The sequence below is a fragment of the Amblyomma americanum genome, chromosome 4 (genome assembly GCF_052857255.1).
Source record: "Amblyomma americanum isolate KBUSLIRL-KWMA chromosome 4, ASM5285725v1, whole genome shotgun sequence".
In the NCBI taxonomy this organism is placed as follows: Eukaryota; Metazoa; Arthropoda; class Arachnida; order Ixodida; family Ixodidae; genus Amblyomma; species Amblyomma americanum.
The window spans coordinates 138,396,640-138,407,833 of record NC_135500.1 but is presented as its reverse complement, the minus strand read 5'-3'; the positions used below and the strand labels follow the sequence as shown (position 1 = coordinate 138,407,833).

General features: G+C 42.7%; 1 long non-coding RNA gene across 1 annotated transcript; it reads right to left on the bottom strand.

The window, feature by feature from the left end:
• Positions 1-8,884: 8,884 nt before the first annotated feature.
• Positions 8,885-11,194, bottom strand: LOC144130384 (uncharacterized). The gene is made up of 2 exons (XR_013314086.1): positions 11,162-11,194; positions 8,885-9,135 (listed from the first exon to the last, which is right to left on the bottom strand). It is a non-coding gene; the product is annotated as an uncharacterized LOC144130384 (long non-coding RNA).

The window sequence follows — 11,194 nt, the reverse complement described above, 5'->3', positions numbered from 1 at the left end:
CTTCAGGGGCTTTCTACGGACCTCCCGTGGGTACAGAGAGTGCATTCAAAGATATATGTGAGAGATGTCCGCAGATTTTCTCCTCACTTCCTCGGGATGTCTAATGTCCTTTCAAGACATCGCAGGGACGTCCTTTGGATGTCGGTGTTGTCACTGGATTACTACAAAAACATCTGCTCTCACACCAGGGCAACGCTAAAATTAACCCGCGCTACACACTCGTAACTATCCTCTGAACATTTTATCACGCCTTTCTTCGCCTCCTGTAAAGGACCTCCAACACTAACTATTGCAAGTGCATAAAGGACCTAGCAGGGGAAATCATAGACGATTGGTTACAAAAGCCTGGCTACATTTCTGAGACCACGCCTTCCTGCACCGATTCTAACCAGAGTGAAGTATTGGTTTGAACCTTGACAGTGAAACCAAATGCATGCAGAAAGTTCTTCGAAATGACGAATATTTTAATCTTATTTAGATATGTACAATATTTGTTTTTCGAAGAAAGAAAGTATTTAAGTAGTACTAAGAAACTTCTGGGCAAGTACCTTCATTTTTCATTTCTAGGTCTTGTGGGATTTCATTTAGAATCATGTTAGTAACGTCGCATAAGGACTTCTGCTGAAGTTTATTTATTGTATAATGGGAATATTTTTTGTGTGTTTACTCTCATTTAAGTAGCCTTGGCGACCCCCGAGATTGTTACGTTCTCGTATCCTCATGACATCTCAGCAACAGCTGCGTTTCTCAGAAGGAATAAAAATATATTCAAGTCTGCGTGCCCCCCAGAATGCAGGTCAGGCATTGTGGAGCCGCACTTTCAATACTTGTCACTTTATGACCCTTCCACTTACGGTGGCAGTACCTTGTATTCCTTCAGAATCATCAACAACGGATTGGGATGCGCAAACAAATTAATGCGTACGTGTTATAATACGCACGAAAATGAAAATTACAAAAAAAAACTCGAAACATGGCAGTTTCTTGGCCGCCGGGAAGATAAAGGTGATTTAGACGGAGGAGGGGACAGAGCAGGATGCTCAGAGCCTTCATTTTTTTCCACAATTATTTGAAAAGAAAAGTTTTCATTGTGGGGGCATGGTGGAGAGTAATCTGGGATCTTGAATCGGATTTAACCTCCGTAACTGGCTTGTTCTCTGATACCATAACAGTCACTCATTCATTTATGTATCTGAGGTATAAGGAGGATATCATGCTCTTCCATGTACACATGCACCATCCGCTGCGGCATGCGGGTGAAAGGGGTCAACGTCTCGATGCTGCCTGTTTCACTGTAATGTGACGAACAACAACGCATGGGTACAATTTGGTAAATTGTTCCAAGTATTGATGCTTTTCTGCGTGTTTTGTTTGTCGCGCCTGAATATTCAATTGAAGAAGTCAGTAATGATGGCTATCATTAGCAAAACAGTTCCAAAACGCTTCAAAATTTATGCAAAGCAGAAATCTTTTCAACCTGTAGGAAAATGTCGCCATCTATGGGATCTAGAGCCAAGCACAAGGGTTATTGATCTTCAGCACAGGAGCTGAGATGGCGCTACCAAGCTAGCTCTACTGAGGCCGGTCTGGTGTTAGGCTCCAAGCGTACTGCTTTTGGCGCTAACTGTACAGTACTTAATCGACAATGGGCCTTTAGGAGGGCCAGTTCCTGATCGGAAATCTTACGAATGTTGTTATCGTTCGAGTGGATTAAGCATGGAGAAAATATGACAAGCGGATGGTTCTTGCATCACACAGCCGCAGTTACCGCTAGGGCTCCCGCAAGTGCTGCCAAATCATGAATCCGGTTTGCCTGACAAGAATCTAACACTGTGTCTGACCATAGAGCATGGCTGCTGAAGGAAGAGCAATGATTCTTTCTTTAAAAAAAAACCTGTTGGTCGGAACGACAGCTTGATGTTATACTTACATATGTAACTTTAACATCAGATGTACAACGTCTAACGTCAGATCTGGTTATACTTTACAACTAATTTTATTTCTCGTGTGGTCAAAAATGTCACGTATAAGTACAAGATAAACAAACTCTGTCATACAAATCTGTTTATTTCGGGCAACAGTTTTTGATTCCATTAAAAAAAAGAAAAAACGAGAGACCCTTCAGGTAATGAACCTTTTATTGCCGATTGCATATCAACACACTGCGCTTTAATAGCCGCGCTTTGCATCCGCCACTCATTCTATTTCACAGATTCGCTCTCCTTGCTTTCCACAATTCTTCGCATCTAATTCTCGACAGCTGCGTTTCCGTCCCAGCGTTATACTGATATGCGGGTCCCTTCACTGCTTCGCATTACACTACGCTTGATCATCCGATTGCCTTTCCGTTGCTTTAGAATGGTGTCCTTGTATTCGAAGGCAGTAGCGGGAGCACTGTGCATGCACGCGATCTTTTTATACTTCTGTGCCAGTGCATTCATTCAGTTCGTAATCACTTATCTGTCCGCTACGCATCTGCAGCAGCCTCTTGCCCACGTTTCTGCGTTGCTTAACACGCCTAAAGTTAAAAACTCCATGCTTCTTTAAAGTTATAAACCTCGCTCTCATCATAAGCCCAGTCTTATTCATAGAGGCGTTAAAATGATGAATCTATTTTAAAATACCTTTTGTTCATCTTTGAGAGGCGTTGCAGCCACAGCTTGCGAACATCGGACTTGTGTATCGTGCATTTTTTATTCATGGCAATAGTTACCCGAAACGCCAGAAAATTCTACTATTACGTTGAGCTCAACACACAGTGGCATACTCATGAGCTGCCCTATGAGTGACTGACTATTTTTTATCGTCATAACTTATTGCAATAGTTACGATATCCTGTTAAACCGACGGTTTCAACATACGAAGCCCAGGTAGGTACACATGTGGATTTCCCGAACACTTAATCCCCGTATCTATACACTAAACTACTAAAGACATAACCTGGTTGAAGTTATAGTGAGAACTATAGACTGTTCTTCACAGACGGTAACAGCATCCGAATATTAGCGAAGCTGGTCGCTGGTGGAAGGAAGGTTATAAAGCGGAGTTCCGCAGTCGTTACGGATAATAGAATAACGAATCTGTGTCAGCATGCCGCGGCCGAAAAGGAGCAGCTACTGCCCTCTGTGCTCACACGGAAACATAAAGAACAAGGTAACGAGCGCTGTTAACGAACAGGTGGCAACGGCCAGCTTCAACACCTCGAAAAGAGCCCAGAAAAAAAAGAGGGGGGGGGGAGGCATAGGCTAAAACAATCTATTTGGCAGTCCCGGGAACGATGATGACGTCATCCTGATAATCGCGAAATGCGAGAAATATTCAGTGCTGACGTTTCTTAAAACCAACTAGGGGGTCGAATTCAATCCAGTCTGGATGTAGGCGCGTAAGCCTGTGCCAACTTCAATTTGTGCCTCCTGTTAAGTCTAATTACGATAACTACCAACCTCTCGTTAATACTATAGAACTCCTTTATGCTGCCAGCTATATACCCCGATTGATGAGGCATTCCACTCCTAGTTCTCGTCTGTGCGGTAGTCCACGGCAGCAAGGTACGTGCCCACCCCTTACACTGTATACGCGTCTCTCTCCTCCTAACCTCACTAAGCCCTATGACATCCCATTTAATACCCGCTAGTTCCTTGAACAACACTGCTAAACTTGCCTCACTGGATAAGATTCTAGCTTGAAACGTTGCCAGGTTCAGTTTCCAGCGGCGGCCTGTCCGGAGCCAGGGATTCTTAGCACCCTCCGCTGCATAAAAGGTCCGACCGCTGCCTTGGTAAGTTGCTCCGCATCCGCTAGGGACTGAGGGCCAAGGGTTAATTGGTTTAGTCATATAGGAGGGTGTGGCCAAGTACAGCACCAGGGTGGCCAAATCCTGTTCTGGTGCGAGAGTGGGCTGTCGCTTCTGGTTACTGAGATCAGGCCGCACCATAGGCCTAGTTACGCAATTCCATCGACACGCTGATTTTTTTAATCCAGTAGAGAGCTGCGCGGCGCTGAAATTCGAACCATGTTCCTCTTGCAAGCAAAGCGGATGCCCTACCTTTACGCAATCGCCGCAACCTCTGAACGGAATGAAATAATATTGCTTAACCTGCAAGGACCACTGGCGCTAAAAGGAGGGTCTTAGATTTGGAGTATATAAGCTCGTGGAAATTCTTCGTTCTGTGGATGTATACTCAATATGTTTGGGCTGCATGACTTCTGGTTTCTAGCCGCATACAGGTTTCGCACAGTCTTGTTTTTATATACGTTTGCCGTGGGGGCGTGTGATGCTAAGCAGATTTCACCTGTGGAAACGTCAGTCCTGGGCCAAGCCACTCCACCACTGTAATCAACTGCAGTCAATTCTTTCTTCGCGTCTAAATAGCAGAAAATGTAACAGGCTTTGCGGATATTTTTCACGCGGCCCGAGCAAATTTTTTCTCTTGGGCCCACAAATATCCACAGGAAAATATTAATTTACCGATAGCCAATATGTTCGGGTTCAGGCCTACGAAAATCGTCAGGGACTTTCTACGGACCTCCCTTGGATACAGAAAGTGCGTTCAAAGATATATGTGAGATATATTTTTTTTTACTTTTTTATGCGAAAACTGTGCTAAAAATGTTTTGCAGTGCTTTTTATGCTGTGCTATGTTTGTTTCTATCTTATTTCCCACTCCTGCCTAAGGCCTCAAATAAGGCTGGCAGTATCTTCGAAATAAATAAATAAATGTCCGCAGAGTTTCTTCTCACTTCCTCGGGATGTCTAATGTCCTTTCAAGACAGCGCAGGGACGTCCTTTGGATGTTGGTGTTGTCACTGGATTACTACAAAAACATCTGCTCTCACACCAGGCCAACGCTAATATACCCGCGCTACACACTCGTAACTATCCTCTGAGCATTTTATCACGCCTTTCTCCGCCTCCAGTAAAGGACCTTCAACACTAACTATTGCAAGTGCATAAAGGACCTAGCAGGGGAAATCATAGACGATTGGTTACAAAAGCCTGGCTACATTTCTGAGACCACGCCTTCCTGCACCGATTCTAACCAGAGTGAAGTATTGGTTTGAACCTTGACAGTGAAACCAAATGCGTGCAGAAAGTTCTTCGAAATGACGAATATTTTAATCTTATTTAGATATGTACAATATTTGTTTTTCGAAGAAAGAAAGTATTCAAGTACTAAGAAACTTCTGGCAACTACCTTCATTTTTCATTTCTAGGTCTTGTGGGATTTCATTTAGAATCACGTTAGGAACGTCGCATAAGGACTTCTGCTGAAGTTTATTTATTGTTCAACGGGAATATTTTTTGTGTGTTTAATCTCATTTAAGTGGCCTTGGCGACCCCCGAGATTGTTACGTTTCCATATTCTCATGACATCTCAGGAACAGCTATGTTTATCAGAAGGAATCACAATATATTCGTCAAGTCTGCGTGCCCCCCTGAATGCAGGTCAAGCATTGTGGAGCCGCACGTTCAATACTTGTCACATTATGACCCTTCCACATTCGGTCGCAGTAACTTGTATTCCTTCAGAATCCTCAACAACGGATTGGGATGCGCAAACAAATTAATGCGTACGTGTTATAATACGCACGAAAATGAAAATTACAAAAAAAAACTCGAAACATGGCAGTTTTTTGGCCGCCGGGAAGAGAAAGATTTGAATTTGAATTTGAATTTTAACATTTATTTATTCCACACAAAAAGTGAAAAGGGAGGGTGGAGAAAAAGCTGTTTTAGCACAGCTTGACAGCGCTCCATCCCCCCAAAAGCAACAGTAACAGCTTGCATATATCCCGTTACAAGATTACAGGAAACAAAAGAATAAATACTGCATACAAGACTGCAGATTTCAAAGCCTATAAGTTTACAAAGGCACCAGGCAAAGTACAATCATTTTTTCCCTTTTTTTACAGGGAAAAAAAGAAATATAAAAAATGAAAGATTCGGACAAATATACATGGAAGAGAGACATACATACTCAATGCATCTGTGTAATGCGAAAACACTAATAATTTCAATGAAATGAAAACTTATTCACATTGATTATTTCTCTTGACATCACAAATGTTCACTATGACATGATAATATCAGTGAAATGTGGTTGTTTTTAAGCCTTTCCACATCCACGCCTTCCGAGTGGAAGCGGTTAAGAATGCTTGGCAGCGCGTGCGCAATTCTTTGTTGGCCATAGCATGTACGCGAAAAAGGAATGTTCCAGGGTACCTGATGACGATAGGGATATACGCTGTGTGTGCTCTTTAAGTTTGCCTGTGATAGGAATGTCTCAAGTTTCCCTTTAATTGCTCGCTTGTAGCATCTAATTAACTTGAAGCTATATATGTCAGTAGCTTTTAATTTATTGTTTTTGAGGAAAAGTGGTTGAGTGTGTTCCAAGTAAGGAACATTCTCAATTGCTCGTATTGCTTTCTTCTGCAATATTAGACGGACGAGAAGGATGATTAGACGGAGGAGGGAATAGAGCAGGATGCTCAGAGCCTTCATTTTTCTCCACAATTATTTTGAAACGTTTTCATTGTGGGGGCATGGTGGAGAGTAATGTGGGATCTTGAATCGCATTTAAGCTCCGTAACTGGTTTGTTCTCTGAAAACATAACAGTCACTCATTCATTTATGTATCTGAGGTGTAAGGAGGATATCATGATCTTCCATGTCCACATGCACCATCCGCTGTGGCATGCGGGTGAAAGGGGTCAACGTCTCGATGCGGCCTGTTTCACTGTAATGTGACGAACAACAACGCATGGGTACAATTTGGTAAATTGTTCCAAGTATTGATGCTTTTCTACGTGTTGTGTTTGTCGCGCCTGAATATTCAGTTGAAGAAGTCAGTAAAAATGGTTATCATTGGCAAAACAGTTCCAAAACGCTTCAAAATTTATGCAAAGCAGAAAGCTTTTCAACCTGTAGGAAAATGTCGCCATCTATGGGATCTAGAGCCAAGCACAATGGTTATTGATCTTCAGCAGAGGAGCTGAGATGGCGCTACCAAGCTAGCTCTTCTGGGGCCTGTCTGGTGTTAGGCTCGAAGCGTACTGCTTTTGGCGTTATAACCGTACAGTACTTAATCGACAATGGGCCCTTGGGAGGGCCAGTTCCTGATCGTAAATCTTACGAATGTTGTTATCGTTCGAGTAGATTAAGAATGCAGAAAATATGACAAGCGGACGGTTCTTGCATCACACAGCCACAGTTACCGCTAGGACTCCCGCAAGTGCTGCCAATTCATGAATCCGGTTTGCCTGACAAGAATCTAACACTGTGTCTGACCATAAAGCCTGGCTGCTGAAGGGAAAGCAATAATTCTTTCTTTAAAAAAAAACCTGTTGGTCGGAACGACAGCTTGATGTTATACTTACATATGCAACTTTAACATTAGATGTATAACGTCTAACGTCAGATCTGATTATACTTTACAACTAATTTCATTTCTTGTGTGGTCAAAAATGTCACGTATAAGTACAAGATAAACAAACTCTGTCATACAAATCCGTTTATTTCGGGCAACAGTTTTAGATTCCCTTAAAAAAAGAAAATCGAGAGACCCTTCAAGTAATGAAGCTTTTATTGCCGATTGCATATCAACACACTGCGCTTTAATAGCTGCGTTTTGCACCCGCCACTCATTCTGTTTCACAGATTCGCTCTCCTTGCTTTTCAAAATTCTTCGCATCTAATTCTCGACAGCTGCGTTTCCATCCCAGCCTTATACCGATATGCGGGTCCCTTCACGGCTTCGCATTGCTCTACGCTTGATCATCTGATTTCCGTTCCGTTGCTTTTGAATGGTGTCCTTGTATTCGAAGGCGGTAGCGGGAGAACGGTGCATGCATGCGATCTTTTTATACTTCTATGCCAGTGCATCCATTCAGATCGTAATCACTTATCTGTCCTCTACGCATCTGCAGCAGCCTCTAGCCCACGTTTCTGCGTTGCTTAAAACGCCTAAAGTTAAAAACTCCATGCTTCTTTAAAGTTATAAACCTCGCTCTCATCATAAGCCCAGTCTTATTCATAGAGGCGTTAAAACGATGAATCTATTTTAAAAGAACTTTCGTCCACCTTTGAGAGGTGTTGCAGCCACAGCTTGCGAACATCGGACTTGTGTATCGTGCATTTTTTATTCATGGCAATAGTTACCCGAAATGCCAGCAAATTCTACTATTACGCTGTGCTCAACACAGATTGGCATACTCATGAGCTGCCCTATGAGTGACTGACTATTTTTTATCGTCATAACTTATTGCAATAGTTACGATATCCTGTTAAACCGACGGTTTCAACATACGGAGCCCAGGTAGGTACACATGTGGATTTCCCGAACTCTTAATCCCCATATCGATACACTAAACTACTAAAGACATTACCAATTTAAAGTTATAGTGAGAAGTATAGACTGTTCTTCACAGACGGTAACAGCATCCGAATATTAGCGAAGCTGGTCGCTGGTGGAAGAAAGGTTATAAAGCGGAGTTCCGCAGTCGTTACGAGTAATAGAATAACAAATCTGTGTCAGCATGCCGCGGCCGAAAAGGAGCAGCTACTGCCCTCTGTGCTCACACCGAAACATAACGAACAAGGTAACGAGCGCTATTAATGAACAGGTGGCAACGGCCAGCTTCAACACCTCGAAAAGAGACCAGAAAAAAAAAGGAAGGGGGGGGGGAGGGGGCATAGGCTATAACAATCTGATATTTGGCAGTCCCGAGAACGATGATGACGTCATCCCGATAATCGCGAAATGCGAGAAAACTCCAGTGCTGACATTTCTTAAAACAAACTAGGGGGTCGAATTAAATCCAGAGCCATGCCTCGCAGCCAGGTCGTAGGTATTAGCACGCAAGAACAAATGAGTAATCGACTCTCTGAAGAGATCCGCCTGTTCTTTATTGTGCGCTTGCTGACAACCTCTTTCGCTTGTCGCCTTCGTGACGGCACAACTTCTGTGTATACTCTCCATCTACTGTGTACAGCAAGCTGCCATTACGGATCAACAGATCCTTATTTGCAAGAGCTGTGACATTCACACCGTAGTAGTTAGGGGTGTCTCCTCTCGCGTATTTGACATGAAATGCGAAGAAGCCTGTAAATGTTACGTCCGCTTTGAAATGACATTTCTGGAACAAAAATAAAACGATTATTGTTACAACGAATCCTGTTGCAGCACGTGCTAAAACACCATAATCGCGGTCAACTACGGGATTGCAGTATCAAAAAATAAATAATTAAATGTTTTAAAAAATGAACTAAATCCGACCCGCTTGCTGTTTCAAAATTCATTAGTACTCTATCTTAAGCACTATTGACCGCTGCCTTTCTTTTTTGTCATGGTTTAATCCAACACCACCAACATCAAACGCAAGGTGGTATTTCTCGCTATGCGTGTAGGTTGCGTTATAAATTCTAGGATTTTAGCAAACCAATGTGCGTCTCACACGGCAAGAACATTTGCATGCACTTTCCATGTTTCCGCTTTTGTTTCTTTCCTACGAAGAAGAAAACCCAGGAATTCATTCTCTGAACAAACGATGATTTGAAGGAGCTTCACATATATGTTTCCAAAGTTCTAGAAACTAATGACACGCTGATATGTAGAAGAGGTCACACAATCCACGAGCGAAAGAGTCGTCACAAAAAAATTGAAGGGGACACTAAAACCCTGCTTTAAGGGCATGACGCGATAACGCTAATGGGTTAATGCCCGTTTTAATGCGCATTGGTCACTCTCGAGTTTACAATAATAGATCCCTGGAAGCCGCAATAGCATTCCTGGCGCAGTGGTGCAGCGGTTAAGCGGTGTGTTACTGCCCTGCGATGGCAGGTCCTGCCACCGGTGGGGCTTGTGCGACCCACGCTCTTCCCGAGGTTGCTCTTCGCGACCAACAGTTAATCTAACCGCCACCTGCCACGGTGGGCAGTTTGGTCACAATCCAGTGGGCAGTTTTTGATGACGTCACAAGGTCACGTGACAAACGTGGCCCATCTAGGTTGCGTCACCGGAAATTTTTGGACTCACAACGCCGACAACGACGCTAGATTTTCCGCAGAGCGGGAGCCGTAACGCTAAGCGTTAATATGGCCCCGCATATTACAGTAGAAGCCCACTGTTTTACCTTCCAGCTTGCACGTTTATATGACTGCAGGCCAAACCTTAAAACAAACATTGCTTGCTGGAAATAATTTTATTTCCATTACGACATAAAAAAAAACTTCGTTGAACTTTACTGTACTCTAGGAAGCAACACGTGCACTTACAACGTAAAATCGCAAAAGGCGTACCTCAAGATTTCGTCTGGGACGAGAGGAGTAGAAAAAGTGGGTCTGCAAAAATTATTTTCTTGTTTGTTTTTTTTCTGCTTGCGCTACGCCATGTGACGTATAGGATGAACTGAACTAACGCAGTACTTCAAAGTAGGTGGTGTCACCAAAAACTGAAGCTTTGAAATTTTCTGCTGCTTTTTGATGATTTGTAAAAAACGTGTGAGTTTAAAGTTTTACTTCTAGAAAAAGATGCAAAAAGTCACAAAAATTTTGTGGGACAACTTCCGGCCTCAAAATTTCATCTGGAGCCACCCAATTTCTTCAAGCCTGACATTAATCTTGCAACATTTTTGTATGTGTAAGAATATTGTCTATACGAATATTTTATCCATGCGGGAGTAACAGGTTGCAGATGCAGCAGAAGCAATTAAACAGATTGCACCGGAAGAGCGGCAACTTGAAAAAAAATCCACTTTCATTCGGCACTTCGTCAATGTAATAAAATTGCTAAGTATAAAGCATTGCCTCCTATAGCGTACCAAACTTAAAATTTTGCAGCTGTTTTCTTTCGTTCTGCGCTCGGCATTAAAGCTTTAGATAAATGGAAACATAGCGGTTCGACCCAGTTTATGCCACCAAGTACTGAATTCTCGAAAGCGCAATTTACAGCAGAATGAAGTCCATGACAGTATTATGAAATTCTATGACAGCGTCATAAATTTCGTTATTTAAAAGCAACAAATGCAAACATCGCGAGTGTAAAAATGCAGTGCTCTGTTGCTTTTCAGTCACGAATGTTTGCTATCTTCTGAGCCGAAGTCTAGGAAAAGGCAACTAAATCTCGAGCAGAAAAGTATGCCAGAATATCATTCCAGTACTTACTTTAGTGACCATCTTCATAGTTGCATTTTCATG